We start from the raw sequence: 14840 nt of genomic DNA, 5'->3' as shown, positions 1-14840 counted from the left end.
TGGAATTTTGTATTTAATGCTATTATTGAACATGCTGAATTGAGAGAGGTCCCTTAAATGGTAGAATGACTCCACATTTCTGGTAATACATCTATTCTTTGACTTTCAGGTAAAAAGACTCCACATAATTTTCAACCCCTAACAATATTCAACATTACAAGTAGACCCATGCAACAACGCACACCATCTATTGAAATGAAAAGCTGGGTGGCAAATGAGCCTTTGCATTACTTCTGCAAGAGCCTAACTTTCACACAGGGAAAAAAGGAAAGGGTAGAGAAAATAATTATGTAAAACTAAAAACCTGTCCTTCATTTCCTTTTTATAAGGCCTCGTCTCCACTTGTAATCAAGTTTTTTTGTACGAGTCAAGTAAATGAGATGCAATCTCGCGATCCATGCCTGCAATCTACTCCCTCCGTTCCTAAATACTTGTCTTTCTACACATTTCAAATGACTACTACATACGGATGTATGTAGACATATTTTAAAGTGTAGATTCACTCATTTTGCTCCGTATGTAGTCACTTGTTGAAATGCCTAGAAAGACAAGTATTTAGGAACGGAGGGAGTATTTGTCAATCATGTGAATATTGTACTGCTGGTACACCCTTGCCCTGTTCCCTTGCCACCACCATTGTTCTGCCTGTCTCTCACTGAACCTCCTCCGGCTGCAGCCACAAAGTCGAATACTGAAATGTTGAACCAGCTCAACACGAATGGGCGACAAAGATGAAAAGGTACGGGAGTGGATACAAAAGTTCTCTTTCGGATAGGCTTCGAATGTATTTACCTGAACTGAACTCGCTTGAGACTGTTAGCCCCTCCGGGCAAGGCAGTGAGAGTGATATAAACACCTGGTTCATCTTGCTCTACCCATTCAGCCTTGTGGTGGGATTCTGCATCTGGTGGTATACTTCCATTATTGGTTATTTCTGGATTACTTGCTTTGTTCCTAACAGAACTTGATCCATCAGAAACAAGCAACCCATCAGGACCGTCTGAAGTTTGTTCTTGTACCCCACAACTTTCCTGTGCTGCCCAAACTTTCGGTGACTATGGCGGATATGTCACTTGGTAAAGGAATTCCAGGAAGGTGTGGTAGATTGCCGTTCTCTGCTACTCCTCCAGGTAACGTCTCGGCCATCCCCTTCAACTATTATGGAAGAGAAACCCCACAGGCAAGAATGACAAAAGTTGTGCATGGATCATACCAGTGAGGGTGGAGGATGAAAACCGAATGGCTTAGGTAAAAGGAAGGCCATGATGGCAAACATAGCATCCATGTTCTTACTGGTTATACGCTGCTCCACCTGGATTAACTGTTGCGACAGGTGCCTAGAGTTGTAGAGAAGGCGAGCCAAGTTGGTCTCCTGGCAATCGGTGACGAGCTTCAAGGGGAATTTTTTTTATATGAGACCAGGTCTCACGGTTAGCAGGTGAGACCCGCCCTGATGAATGACACGTGGCATTTACAAATCCCAAAGCATCTAATCTCTCTCCCCCTGATTTCAAGTGGGGGTGGGGTAGATGCTTTGTGATTTGTGAATGCCACGTGTCATCCATCAGGTTGGGTCTCGCGTGAGACCTGGTCTCATAGAATTCTTTTCCGCTTCAAGGCCTCACCAAGGATCTGGTCCAACGCCTCAAGTGCGGCTCTCACCTCCAAGCTGTTCATTAGCTTCGTGTTATTCGGAAAAGAATTCTATGAGACCAGGTCTCACGCGAGACCCATCCTGATGGATGACACGTGTGTTGGAAATATGCCCTAGAGGCAATAATAAAATGATTATTATATTTCCTTGTTCATGATAATTGTCTATTATTCATGCTATAATTTTATTATCCGGAAATCGTAATACATGTGTGAATACATAGACCACAATGTGTCCCTAGTGAGCCTCTAGTTGACTAGCTCGTTGATCAACAGATAATTATGGTTTTCTGGCTATGGACATGGGGATGTCATTGATAACGGGATCACATCATTAGGAGAATGATGTGATGGACAAGACCCAATCCTAAGCTTAGCTCAAAGATCGTGTAGTTCGTTTGCTGTAGCTTTTCTGAATGTCAAGTATCATTTCCTTAGACCATGAGATTGTGCAACTCCCGGATACCGTAGGAGTGCTTTGGGTGTGCCAAATGTCACAACGTAACTGGCTGACTATAAGGTTACATTAGAGGTGTCTCCGAAAGTGTCTGTAGGGTTGGCACGAATCGAGACTGGGATTTGTCACTTCGTATGACGGAGAGGTATCTCTGGGCCCACTCGGTAATGCATCATCATAATGAGCTCAATGTGATCAAGTGGTTGATCACGGGATCATGCATTACGGTACGAGTAAAGTGACTTGCCGGTAACGAGACTGAACAAGGTATTGGGATACCGACGATCGAGTCTCGGGGAAGTAACGTACCGATTGACAAAGGGAATTGAATATGGGATTGATTATTCCTCGACATCGTGGTTCATCCGATGAGATCATCGAGGAGCATGTGGGAGCCAACATGGGTATCCAGATCCCGCTGTTGGTTATTGGCCGGAGAGCCGTCTCGGTCATGTCTACGTGTCTCCCGAACCCGTAGGGTCTACACACTTAAGGTTCGGTGACGCTAGGGTTGTAGAGATATGAGTATGCAGTAATCCGAAAGTTGTTCGGAGTCCCGGATGAGATCCTAGACGTCACGAGGAGTTCCGGAATGGTCCGGAGGTGAAGAATTATATATAGGAAGTGTAATTTCGGCCATCGGGAAAGATTCGGGGTCACCGGTATTGTACCGGGACCACCGGATGGGTCCCGGGGGTCCACCGGGTGGGGCCACCCATCCCGGAGGGCCCCATGGGCTGAAGTGGGGAGGGGAACCAGCCCATAGTGGGCTGGTGCGCCCCCCTTGGGCCCCCTGCGCCTAGGGGTGGAAACCCTAGGGTGGGGGCGCCTCCACTTGTCTTAGGGGGCACTCCACCCCTCTTGGCCGCCGCCCCCAAGGAGATCCCATCTCCTAGGGCCGGCGCCCCCCAGGGGGCCTATATAAAGGGGGGGGAGGGAGGGCAGCCGCACCTTAAGTCTTGGCGCCTCCCTCTCCCCTGCTACACCTCTCCCTCTCGCAGAAGCTCGGCGAAGCCCTGCTGCGATCACTGCTGCATCCACCACCACGCCGTCGTGCTGCTGGATCTTCATCAACCTCTCCTTCCCCCTTGCTGGATCAAGAAGGAGGAGACGTCATCCGCTCCGTACGTGTGTTGAACGCGGAGGTGTCGTCCGTTCGGCACTTGGTCATCGGTGATTTGGATCACGACGAGTACGACTCCATCATCCCCGTTCTCTTGAACGCTTCCGCTCGCGATCTACAAGGGTATGTAGATGCACTCTCCTCTCGTTGCTAGTTGACTCCATAGATTAATCTTGGTGAAACGTAGGGAATTTTTTTTGTTTTCTGCAACGTTCCCCAACAACGTGGCATTCACAAATCACAAAGTATCCCCCACCCCCACTTAAAATCAGGGGGGAGAGAGATTAGATGCTTTGTGATTTGTGAATGCCATGTGTCATCCATCAGGACGGGTCTTACCTGCTAACCGTGAGACCTGGTCTCATACAATTTTTTTCCGTGTTATTCTGGTACTGTGACATCGTATTGTTAGGAATGAGCAACTAGCTTTACTGAGGACCAATGGCCAGTACATATACAGATGTGGTAAAATGCAGAAAAACCCCTTATACAATGGGGATGTACACAATGAACTATACACATCTAACACCCCCCTCAAACTCATGGTGGATCAACAACACCGAGTTTGGAGAGGAAAAACCCATGCTGTGCTCGAGTCTGTGCCTTCGTGAAGAAGTCAGCCAACTGTAACTCCGAGGGCACATAGTGAAGAGCGAGAGTCTGATCCTGCACAGCAGCAAGCACAAAGTGGGCATCCACACCGATGTGCTTGGTGAGCTCATGCTTCACCGGGTCACGCGCAATGCTGATAGCACCGGTGCTGTCAGACAGTAGAGGAGTGGAGGTAGTAGCAGACACACCAAAATCCTCAAGTAACCACCGTAACCAGATCACCTCAGCCGTCAACATAGCCATGGCTCGCAACTCAGCCTCTGTGCTCGAGCGAGAAACTGCAGTCTGCTTCTTTGTCTTCCAGGCAATAAGAGAGCCATCAAGAAAGACACAGTAAGCAGACAGCAAGCGTCGATCAGAGGGATCACTGGCCGAGGTAGCATCAGAGTAGGCCTGGAGCTCAAGAGAGCTGGAGCGGGGAAAGAAAAGGCGCTGAGAGATCGTGCCACGAAGATATCGTAGAACACGGAGGAGATGACTATAGTGGACAGAGGTGGGGCCCGAAACAAACTGACTCAGGATGTGGACAGGATAGGAGATGTCAGGACGCGTAACTGCAAGATAGACAAGACTGCCAACAAGATGACGATAGCGAGTGGTATTAGGAAGAGGGTCACCATCAGAGGCACGAAGCTGAACGTTGAGCTCCATAGGAGTCACAACTGTACGCTCATCACCGAGAGCAGCGCGAGCAAGAAGACCCTGAATATATTTTTCTTGGGAGATGTAGAAGCCATCAGAGGTCGAGGAGATCTCAATCCCAAGAAAGTAGCGAAGTGGACCAAGATCAGTCATGAGGAACTGATCGCGAAGGCGAGCCTTAACAAAGGCAATATAGTCAAGGTCGTCACCAGTGATGATCATGTCATCAACATAGAGGAGGAGAAGAGTCCGACCACGAGGAGACGTGCGAACAAACAATGCGGGATCATGATCACTGGGCAAGAAACCAGCTGCAGTCACCACAGAGGCGAAGCGCTCAAACTAGGCGCGAGGGGCCTGTTTAAGACCATAGAGAGAGCGGCGAAGTTGGCAGACCATACCATTAGGAGCGTAGTACCCCGGTGGTGGCTGCATATAAACCACCTCACGCAACTCACCATTGAGAAAAGCGTTCTGAACATCAAGTTGAGAGATAGACCACTGGCGAACAGAAGCCACATCAAGAAGAGTGCGGACAGTGGCCATGTGGGCCACAGGAGCAAATGTCTCATCATAATCACGCTCATGCTCCTGCTGAAAACCACGGGCCACAAGACGAGCTTTGTAGCGCTCAAGAGAACCATCAGAGCGAGTCTTAACCTTGTAGACCCACTTGCAGGTGATGGGACGGACACCGGAGGGAAGGGTAACCAGATCCCATGTGCCAGAGCGCTCAAGAGCAGCAAGCTCTTCGGCCATCGCAAGTTGCCATTCAGGATGAGTCATGGTAGTTCGGTAGGAAGTGGGCTCAGCAATAGCAGACATACCATACTGATCAGGGGAGTAGCGATCAGGCGGGGGGCGAGGCCGAGCACGAAGGTTGTGAACCGGGGGAGGCGGGAGAGGAGGTGCACCGGAAGGCTCGTCAGAGGAGACATCCTCAGTACGAGATCGACGAGTATAGTGGAGAGGAAACGATGAGAAGGGCGACAGATGGGAGATGATGGTGGAGAGGTGGAGGAGGAGGATGGAGAAGACGGTGTCGGTGGGGAATGAGAAGGAATGAGAGGTGCCGGAGGAAGAGGTGACACATGAGGCACATAGCCGGGTGTGTCAGGAAGGAGCAGGAAAGAAATGTCGTCCACAGATAAACTCGAGGAAGAAGAACGTGGGTAGTAAGAACGAGACTCGTCAAAAGTCACATCACGCGAGATGCGCAAGCGACGACCCACAGGATCCCAACATCGATAGCCCTTGTGCTCATCACTGTAGCCAAGAAAGACACACTCAACCGACTGAGCAGTCAGTTTGGTGCGTTCTCGTGGGGCAAGAAGGACATAACACACACATCCAAACATCCGAAGAGCGGAGTAGTTAGGGGAACGTCCAGTGAGACACTCCATAGGAATACCACCCTGCAAAGCAGTCGATGGCTGAATGTTGATGAGATAAGTGGATGCAGAAACAACATCAGCCCAAAAGTGAGGCGGAAGGGAAGCGACAATCATCAGCGCACGAGCCGTTTCAAGTAGATGAGGATGCTTACGTTCGGCAACGCCATTCTGAATATGAGCACCAGGACATGAGAACTGGGCAAGAGTACCCTGTTCCGCAAGAAAACCACGCAAAAGCTGAGAGATAAACTCACCAGCGGAGTCAACACGAAAAGTATGAATGGGCATGGAAAACTGGGTGTGAACCATGGCAGCAAAACGTTTGTATATAGAGAGAACCTCGCTACGAGATTTCATGAAGTAGAGCCAGGTGTAGCGAGAGAAATCATCAATAAACAGGATATAATAGCGATGACCACCTTTCGAATCAAAGGGGGCAGGACCCCAAACATCAGAATGAACTAAGTCAAAAGGACGCTGAGATACCAACTCACTGGTAGGATAAGGCAACTGGGTCTGTTTGCCAAATCTGCAACCATTACAATGTAAAGAAACATCTCCAGATACAGACCCTAAGAGGCCCTGACGAACTAAGAAGACAAGCGAGAGCCACAGATGTGACCAAGGCGATGATGCCACTGCTGGAAGGACGCAGACGAAGAGGCAGCAAGAGCATGGGAGCTGGCAGGAGTGGTGGCAGCGGAAGGAACACGAAGCCAGTCAACCTCCCAAAGGCCCTCTGACTCACGGCGCCGGGGGCCAGCGCCAACCAAAGCCTTGGTGCGTCAATCCTGAATGGAGCAAGAGTCGGTATCAAGGATGACACGACAACCAGAATCAGTAAGTTGGGCAGCGAAAAACAGATTCATGGTAAGACGAGGAACATGTGAGACACTAGGAACAGAAAAAGAGGGAGTGAAAAGAAGACCACGACTAGCAACAGGAAGAGGTGTGCCATCGGCGGTAAGAACATTAACAGGCGAATCAAGAGGTCCGAGAGAAGACAACACAGAAGAATAAGAAGACATGTGGAAGGAGGCTTCAGAATCCAAAACCCACGAAGATGTACCTGACTGTGTAGATGCCTGCGGTGGTGGAGAAGTGGCTGCAGTCACAGCAGCAGCTGAACCAGTCGACGAAGACTCTATGGAAGCCATGAGGCGTTTGAGTCTCACAATGTCCTGGTCAGTGAGTGACGGAGTCGAGGAAGATCCAGGAGTCCCACTGGAAGAGGAGAGTCGCTGGTCTCGCTTCTTCTCACGGTAATCAGACTCTGGGTGACCGGGCCGAGAGCAGTAGCCACAGAAGGTGTCACGGCGCGAACGGACCCTCTCAGTATAAGCAGGGTGACTCACCCCCCTGAAGGTGTGGGGAGGAGCGGTGGAGCGGTGAGCCGAGCAGACGACACAGGAGCCCGAGCAGCCAACACAGACGGGACCACCAGCAAACCAGCAGAGCGAAGGCGGGTCTCCTCAGCACGAAGCTCAGCAAGTACCTCCGAGATTGGAACACGACCACGAGCAAGCAAGTGAGCACATCTGGGCTCAAACTCAGAGCGGAGACGAGATAAGAACTCATGGACCCGCTGAAACTCCAGATCAGACCGAGTAGTCTGACAGCAATGACAGGTGCCACAAACATCTGTCCAAAGAGAGTCAAGCTGACGCTAGATGGCAGAGTACTGTGAATAGAACTCATCAATAGAGGAATCACCTTGCTAGAGGGCGTGCTCCTGATGCACCACAGAGAGACAGAGAGCATCACCAGAGGGCCGATAGCGCTGACAAAGATAAAACCACATCGCTGCAACTGTGCCAAGTCCCATGAACTCCGAAGCCAACTGAGGGAGGACACTGGCAGTAAGAACAGCAGCAGCACGAGCATCGTCATTGCACCACTGAGTGTAAGTACAGAGATTATCCCGGTACGCCGAAAGAGCATCGGAGTAAGCAGATACCTGGTGATCATAGGCATCAACTGCAGCATCGTCAAGGGCCTTGGCGGCCTCCTGGTCAGCCTGGGAAGCCTCAGGAGCAAGTACCGGCGGCACCGGTGGGATTGGGGCCACAGGCGCAACAGGGCATGGCGGGCAGGGAACCTCGCCAGAAAGAACACCCCACAGAAGAAGACCACACATATGGATGCGCATGAATCCCACAAATTCAGCATAGTTGGTGCCATCGAAGATCACTGAGCAACTAGGAACATCAACATAGCCCGAAGAAGACATGAGGGAACTCTGTGTGTCTCCTCTGTCCTTTTTTTTGGTCAACGGACTCAGCTGCCCGATCTGGATCGAGCAACAAAGTAGATCAAGATAGTGGGCTCAGGCGGCTCGAGCGGGATCGCGCAGAGGCCCGATCGAGGCAGAGGGCTGGGCGGCTCGAGGCAGGGGGCTCAGTTGCCCGAGCTGGAGCAGAGGCCCGGCGACCGCGGCTAGAGCCAGCCGGCCGAACAGGCAGCAGGGGCGACGGCTGGCAGACGAGGCCGATGGCGAACGGGCGGAGACGAGGCTGCGGTGACCGGACGAAGACAGAGCGGCGACGGCCCGGACGAAGAAGGGAGTAGGCAGCACCGATCTCAGCCGCAACGACCTGAGCGAGCACGGATAGCCGCGGGGCAGCTGCCTAGCACGGCCAGTGACGGGCAGAAAACGGGTCGGGGCAGCCGGAATCGAGCAGGAACGACCGGAGACGAGGCAGGCTAGGGAAGGGGAGCACGGAGTTGCGAGCGTGCGGGAGCGGGAGAGGAACCTAAGCATCTGATACCATGTTAGGAATGAGCAACTAGCTTTACTAAGGACCAATGGCCAGTATATATACAGATGTGGTAAAGTGCAGAAAAGCCCTTTATATAATGGGGATGTACACAATGAACTATACACATCTAACACGTATTACTGAGTATCTCGACGCGGCTTTTTATTTGCTTGCAGATGTACTCGTTCTGCTTCACCTTGTCCGCAGCGTTCTTGATCTTTAGCGCAACTTCCACAATCTTGGTCACGGTGCTCACTGCATCGACCATCCTAGGCAGAAAGTCAAAGAGTTCAATCTACAGATCAAGTTCAGTTACATACTTACATAAATGAACTACTAATTAATAACTGAGCAATTCATGAAAAGAAGTAATAGGCTGATTACCAGTTTGTGCACTAACCTTGCTTCTTGGATTCTCCTTTCCTTTCCCTGCAGCCTCCAAATGAGCGATTCCAGTATTGGCTCGGCAGGAAGTCTTCTCGAGTTAATGAACTATTCTGTTATGGATACAAATGACACTCTTGTTTCCACCAGAGTCTTCTCCGGGAATTTCGAGGAAATGAGAATTGACAGACTGCATGATCAACATCTTGCTAAAAAAATTGGCAAACCGTGTTATGATGTGCTATCGACAGCACCATTATCATTTTTAATAATGCTCCATCGGTTATGATGTTCCTACAGTTTGTCCATGTCACTGAATAAGACATGTTAAACATCCAGAATGGACAAAAAGCAATTTGCTGTCTTACATATACACAAAGGCTACCAAACAAGAAAAGAGCAACATGTAAGCAGTACAGGGCAATTTTCTTTTCTTTTGCCATTTAGTGATCATTTATTTATTTTCTTCACATTCCACCACTACCATGCTTTTCTCCACTCGGCACCATCAGTCACAGTTTTCCAGAAAGGGGTGGTAGCTTGCCGTTCTCTGCTACTCCTCCAGGTAACGTCTCGGCCATCCCCTTCAACTATTATGGAAGAGACACTGGCAACACTTAGACAATCGTAATAAACATGTGGCAGGAGTGACAAGAGCGGTCTCTTTTAGCAAAAAAGCTTTTTACCAATACCGGCTAATAGATACTTGGAAATGTGAAATTGTAACTTTTAATGTAGTCTCAGGCAAGAATGACAAAAGTTGTGCATGAATCATACCTGTGAGGGTGGAGGATGAAAACTGAATGGCTTAGGTAAAAGGAAGGCCATAATGGCAAACACTGCGTCCATGTTCTTATTGGATATACGCTGTTCCACCTGGATTAACTGTTGGGACAGGTGCCTAGAGTTGTAGAAAAGGCGCACGAAGTTGGTCTCCTCGCAGGCGGTGACGAGCTTCAAGGCCTCACCAAGGATCTGGTCCAGTGCGTCAAGTGAGGCTCTCACCTCCAAGCTGTTCATTAGCTCCGTGTTATTCTGGTACTGTGACATCGTATTACTGAGTATCTCGACGTGGCAGGACATTGATACTCGTTCTGCTTCACTTTGCACTCACTGAAATCAACAAACTTACACTACTATTGAATATTGATATGGGTGTCGGTTTTTCACCCGAGGGCAATGAAACCATATCGCCATCCGTTCCGGTTGGTAACTGATTGCGATATATAACTATCTTTGCCTATCACCAACGACTCTCGATTATTCTGATGCATATTTTTCCCTGTTCCCATCGGTTACCAACAAAACAAATGGCTAATCTTTCCCTGCAGATCAAGGTTAACTTTTGTTTTGAGGAAAGGGGCAGTTTGTCCCCCATTTTCATGCTGAAGACGAACAACAACAAATAAAAAGGATTGTTCTTGCTGGCATCACCCCAGTTTTTCTCAGCACCGGGTGTCTGAGATCACAGAGCAAAAATCCCAATCTGCAAACTATGGCAGCAGCAAGAACTGCTACATTCTAAGTGCTAACTGAAACACCAGCACTACCAGTAGAACTCTCACTGCAGTGTCCGGATCCATTAACAGGAAACGGTGATCGACAAAGCGGCTAGGACAAAGTACCGTAAACGACTAGCAATTGCTGACTTGCAGCAAAACCCACCACCGTCTAAATTCAGTTTTCGCTTGTATATCTGTACTTGGGCTAAGCATAACTTCTGAGTTTGCACTACTTGGGTTCAGAGTTTGCAAGCCTGTATTGGCTCTAACAGACAAAGAGAGTTCATGTAGCTTTTGCAGAGTCTGGCACAGTCCGAGAACCTGAGAGATTCTTTGGGCGAAGCCAAGTTCAAAATTGTTGTTAACATTAGCTCTCCTCATGTTACTTCCTGCACAGGCGTGCCTCATGCTCACTAAGAGCCTAAGATGCATGATTTTCAGCTTTCTATTCTTAAATGCTTGCTTAGATTAGGCTGAGTTTTCAGTGTGATGTTTCTTTACATCAGGTAAACGGTTGCATGTTTATATAGGGTGAACAACATCACCGTGGCGGGTACAAGATAGGTTGTTACATGATGTCAGAATCGAGAAGATGGAGATAATAACTTGAACAGTTTAGGCTTTATCTGAACCATAACCGTGATACAAAAGACATCTAGAAGATTCTAATCCACTCGTCATATCTGACCCATCGACAGTGTCGACTTGATCATTGGAGCCACAGTTATTGCAGATTTTAAGCTTCTGGAGGCAAGATTTTTAATTTTGGAAACAGAAAACTTCCAGACGTCATCGAAATATGTGAAATTTAGGAAACTTCGCATATTTCAGAAAATCTTTCAGGTTTTGAGCTTTTAGAATTCAATAAATTTTAACCTAGTTTGAATATTAGATTGAATGTCTAGAAATTACGGGGTTACAAGTAGTTCGGACCCCATCAAAATATGTGAAATTTCAGAAATTTCATTACAAGTTTGAACCCTGTCTGGACTCTGGAGGAGGTGTTGCCGTGTTGGGAGGTAGTTGTCAGTAAAGCGGTAACAACACTCCATGGCGGAGTGCCCCGACTTGACATGTGAGGCCCCATTACAGTTGTACTCAGTACACCAACCTATATCGTTGTTGTAGCCTTGTACGAGGGGTAAAGTCAAAAAATTGTAGTGTAGCTCGAATTCCCTGGTACCTTCATGAACAGTAAAATAAAAAAAGTAAAGAAAAATTAACAATTCTGAAATGTTGTGACAATGTTTATGACCAAATGTCTTGTGTGCTTTCAAAGTTTGTCGTCCATATGATATACGACGAGCCCCCCACCCCCACAAAAAAAACTTCTACTCAACAGTGCACACAAGTTTGAGCATCAATTTTGTTATTTTCTGTATGAGCTTCTAGAATGTTATTTGGACACAGAAATATGCAAGCACCTACAACATTTTGTCATAATCAATCCCACAAAGTTTCAGAATGTTTTCATTGTTTTACTCTCTTTTTTTATTTTAATGTTCGTGCAGGTACCTTGCAGCTCGAGCTTTGAAAAACCACTCTCGGGGTAAGGTGCGACTCCGTTGTGTTTGCCATGTATGGCTGTTCCCATCGTGGCCTCTGCCACGCCCACAGGGTGCCGTGTCTGTGCTGGTAGGATCCACCACAACCAGGTGGCACATTATTGGCCAAGGATTGGAAGCCGCTTCCGGAGCTTGAACCATGGAGAAGCTCGACGCGTCGGTCCAAGTTCGCCATCTGCACACAGAGTGCATCAAGGGAATCTGATTCGATGTGAGCATCTAGGGCAGATACTAGCAGGTTGTCGACGGTGCCAATGTCAAGGCCAGCGATAGGCGAGTTTGTGCTCGGTGGGGGGCTTTCCGGAGGCGGCGAGCTCATCCATTTGAAGATGTGTGTGGATGTTGTTGGGGCGAGAGCGAGGATGAGAGTGACGCAAACACGTTGGTGATGGCGCTCCACCACATCTTCGGACGTCTCCAGGTGCATCACCTGGATGAGAACTTCCTTTGAGAGAGAAAGTTCATCAGATAGGACATGATCTGTTGATTTGTTCACCTCCAATAAGTGTAGAGCGGTTTCATCTTTGCCACAGTCTGACATCTTTGCCTGTAGACGGGACTGAGAGAGGACCTTGTCCGGATCGGGGAAGCTGTCGTCCAGGTTACCAGGTACCCAAAGAGCCCAGCGCTACTAATCCACGGGAGGATCTGTGCCTCAAAGTACAACCCCATAATACGCTAATTTGATTCCATTATTTATATGACAAAGCCACCTAATAAGATAACTAATGATTCAGTGAGTTTATTTCATGGATTAGGTCCAGTTTTCGTATACAGATATGTATCTCACAACACCATGGCTATCTCAAGGTTTTGTTGCATCACACAGACATTATCGGTAGTTCGGTATCTCGCCCCATCATACGGCAGCCAAGCATCTCGCCTCCTTCATGCGATACAGCCAAAACCTCATCAGACAAACAATACCCTGGACTAAACTACACGCAGAACGAAGACATAATGCAGATACATGAATCAAGGTTAAAGCTAAAATCTTCAATCCCCAAGGCAAAACGAATCCACGTACCAGCCACTATACTATCGCTGAGACGAGCAAGCAGATAAGAGATGCCATGGGTGCCCGCTGAGCACTCCATCTCTTTGGAACCAAGCCCATATAATCTGACCAACAATTAATAATAAAGATTGGGTATACCTAAAAACAAGTATTGTTTTTTGTCATGAGAGATAATATAGATGGAAACATCTTGTTTATACTATATCTAATCTAGATATATTGCAAGATTGCAACGCAGCCTTTTTTTGCATATCAAAGCTGGTACTCGGGAGGGAAGAGCCATGTGACCCCATTATAGAACTTTGACGGCATAGAAGTACCGGATTTCATGTTGTGCACCTCGCTCGTGTCCATAAAATAAATTGCATCTTCCTCCACCTGTCCACAAGGTGCCGGGACAGACTTGGAGAAGGCCATGCTAACAAAGAGTGCTCGATCGCCGCCTAGCCCTCCGGTCAGTGGCACCCACTCGTGTGTGCTAAAGTCTGCTTCAAGAACATCCACCTTGAGAGTGACCCACAAAGCGTGAGGATGGAGCTGACGGCTATGCCTTACCATGAGTAGCTTCCCATGCGACTCGATGAGGTGCCGGCTAATTATGGTGATATTATCAGGTTTGACGTCTGGCGCAAATTCAGCTGAGCAATTGATATAGGTCAAATCATTATCTTCGCCCTCTTCCTTCTTTTCATCGGTGTTGTCCCCTTTCTCTTCCTCCTCTTCATTCTCATCATCGTCTTCCTCATCAGAAGTAGTCAATGATTCATAATAATCATAGTTGATTGATTTCTTGATGACACGTAGTCCCATTGCAACCATAGGCCTTCCTTCTCCATCGGATGCAAGATCAATGGGGATGAGGTCCTCAGCCGTGGTGATGGCATACAGTTTATCACCAAGAAACGCGATGTCAATGAGGTGTAGGTATATTGAGTTGCCCATGGCCCTGGCATCCACACACCTTTCCCTCGCTGGAATACAATGAGCAGATGCTTCCTGTTGTTGGTGATGACGGCGATGAAGTCGCCGACCATCGAGCGCATGAGGAACTTGCGGACGAGAGACCTCTCCTGGACGACGACATCAAGCTCGGGTAGCGGCAGAGACCTGTATGAAAAAGGATTGTACAAGACATAGTTGCGGACAACGTAGTACTCTGCTTGCTCCTCGTTGGTGTGCTTCTGGCCGAGGCCGAGAGCCAACCAGTCATTGGTGGAGCCAGCAGTCATGGCGTTCTCGGGGAGTCGGTGCATGTGGCCATTGTAGGAGGCGACGACGAAGCCGTCCCGTAGGGCGATCCATGGTAGCGGGCGCGCTTGGGAGCCATGGTGGTGCACGGCGGAGTACCATGGATGGTAGAGAGCGTGGCAGCGGGCACAGTTGGCGGGGTCAGGAAGGTTAGCCACCACGAGGGCGAGGAACTTGGGAATTAGTAGGCACCATTGCAGGATCGACGACAGGAGGCCCATATTGGATAAGCTTATTTTTCCTCTTGTTGATTCGATTTGATCGTATTGGTGGTGTGCAGCCTTGTGCCTTTTTTTTAAGCATCAATCCAGACACAAGCGCTCATATACATGCGCATACACTCACCTCTATGAACGCACACACGCACACCATACCTCTATGAGCACCTTCGAGAGACTGAGCCGGCATATCATCTTGAGATTTACGAAGTCACCGTAGGCGCCTCGTCGTCGACGGGAACGTCTCCTCCCACTGAAAGCGCAT

The sequence above is a fragment of the Triticum aestivum genome, chromosome 3A (assembly GCF_018294505.1).
Source record: "Triticum aestivum cultivar Chinese Spring chromosome 3A, IWGSC CS RefSeq v2.1, whole genome shotgun sequence".
In the NCBI taxonomy this organism is placed as follows: Eukaryota; Viridiplantae; Streptophyta; class Magnoliopsida; order Poales; family Poaceae; genus Triticum; species Triticum aestivum.
Note: the sequence above shows the minus strand (reverse complement) of the source record.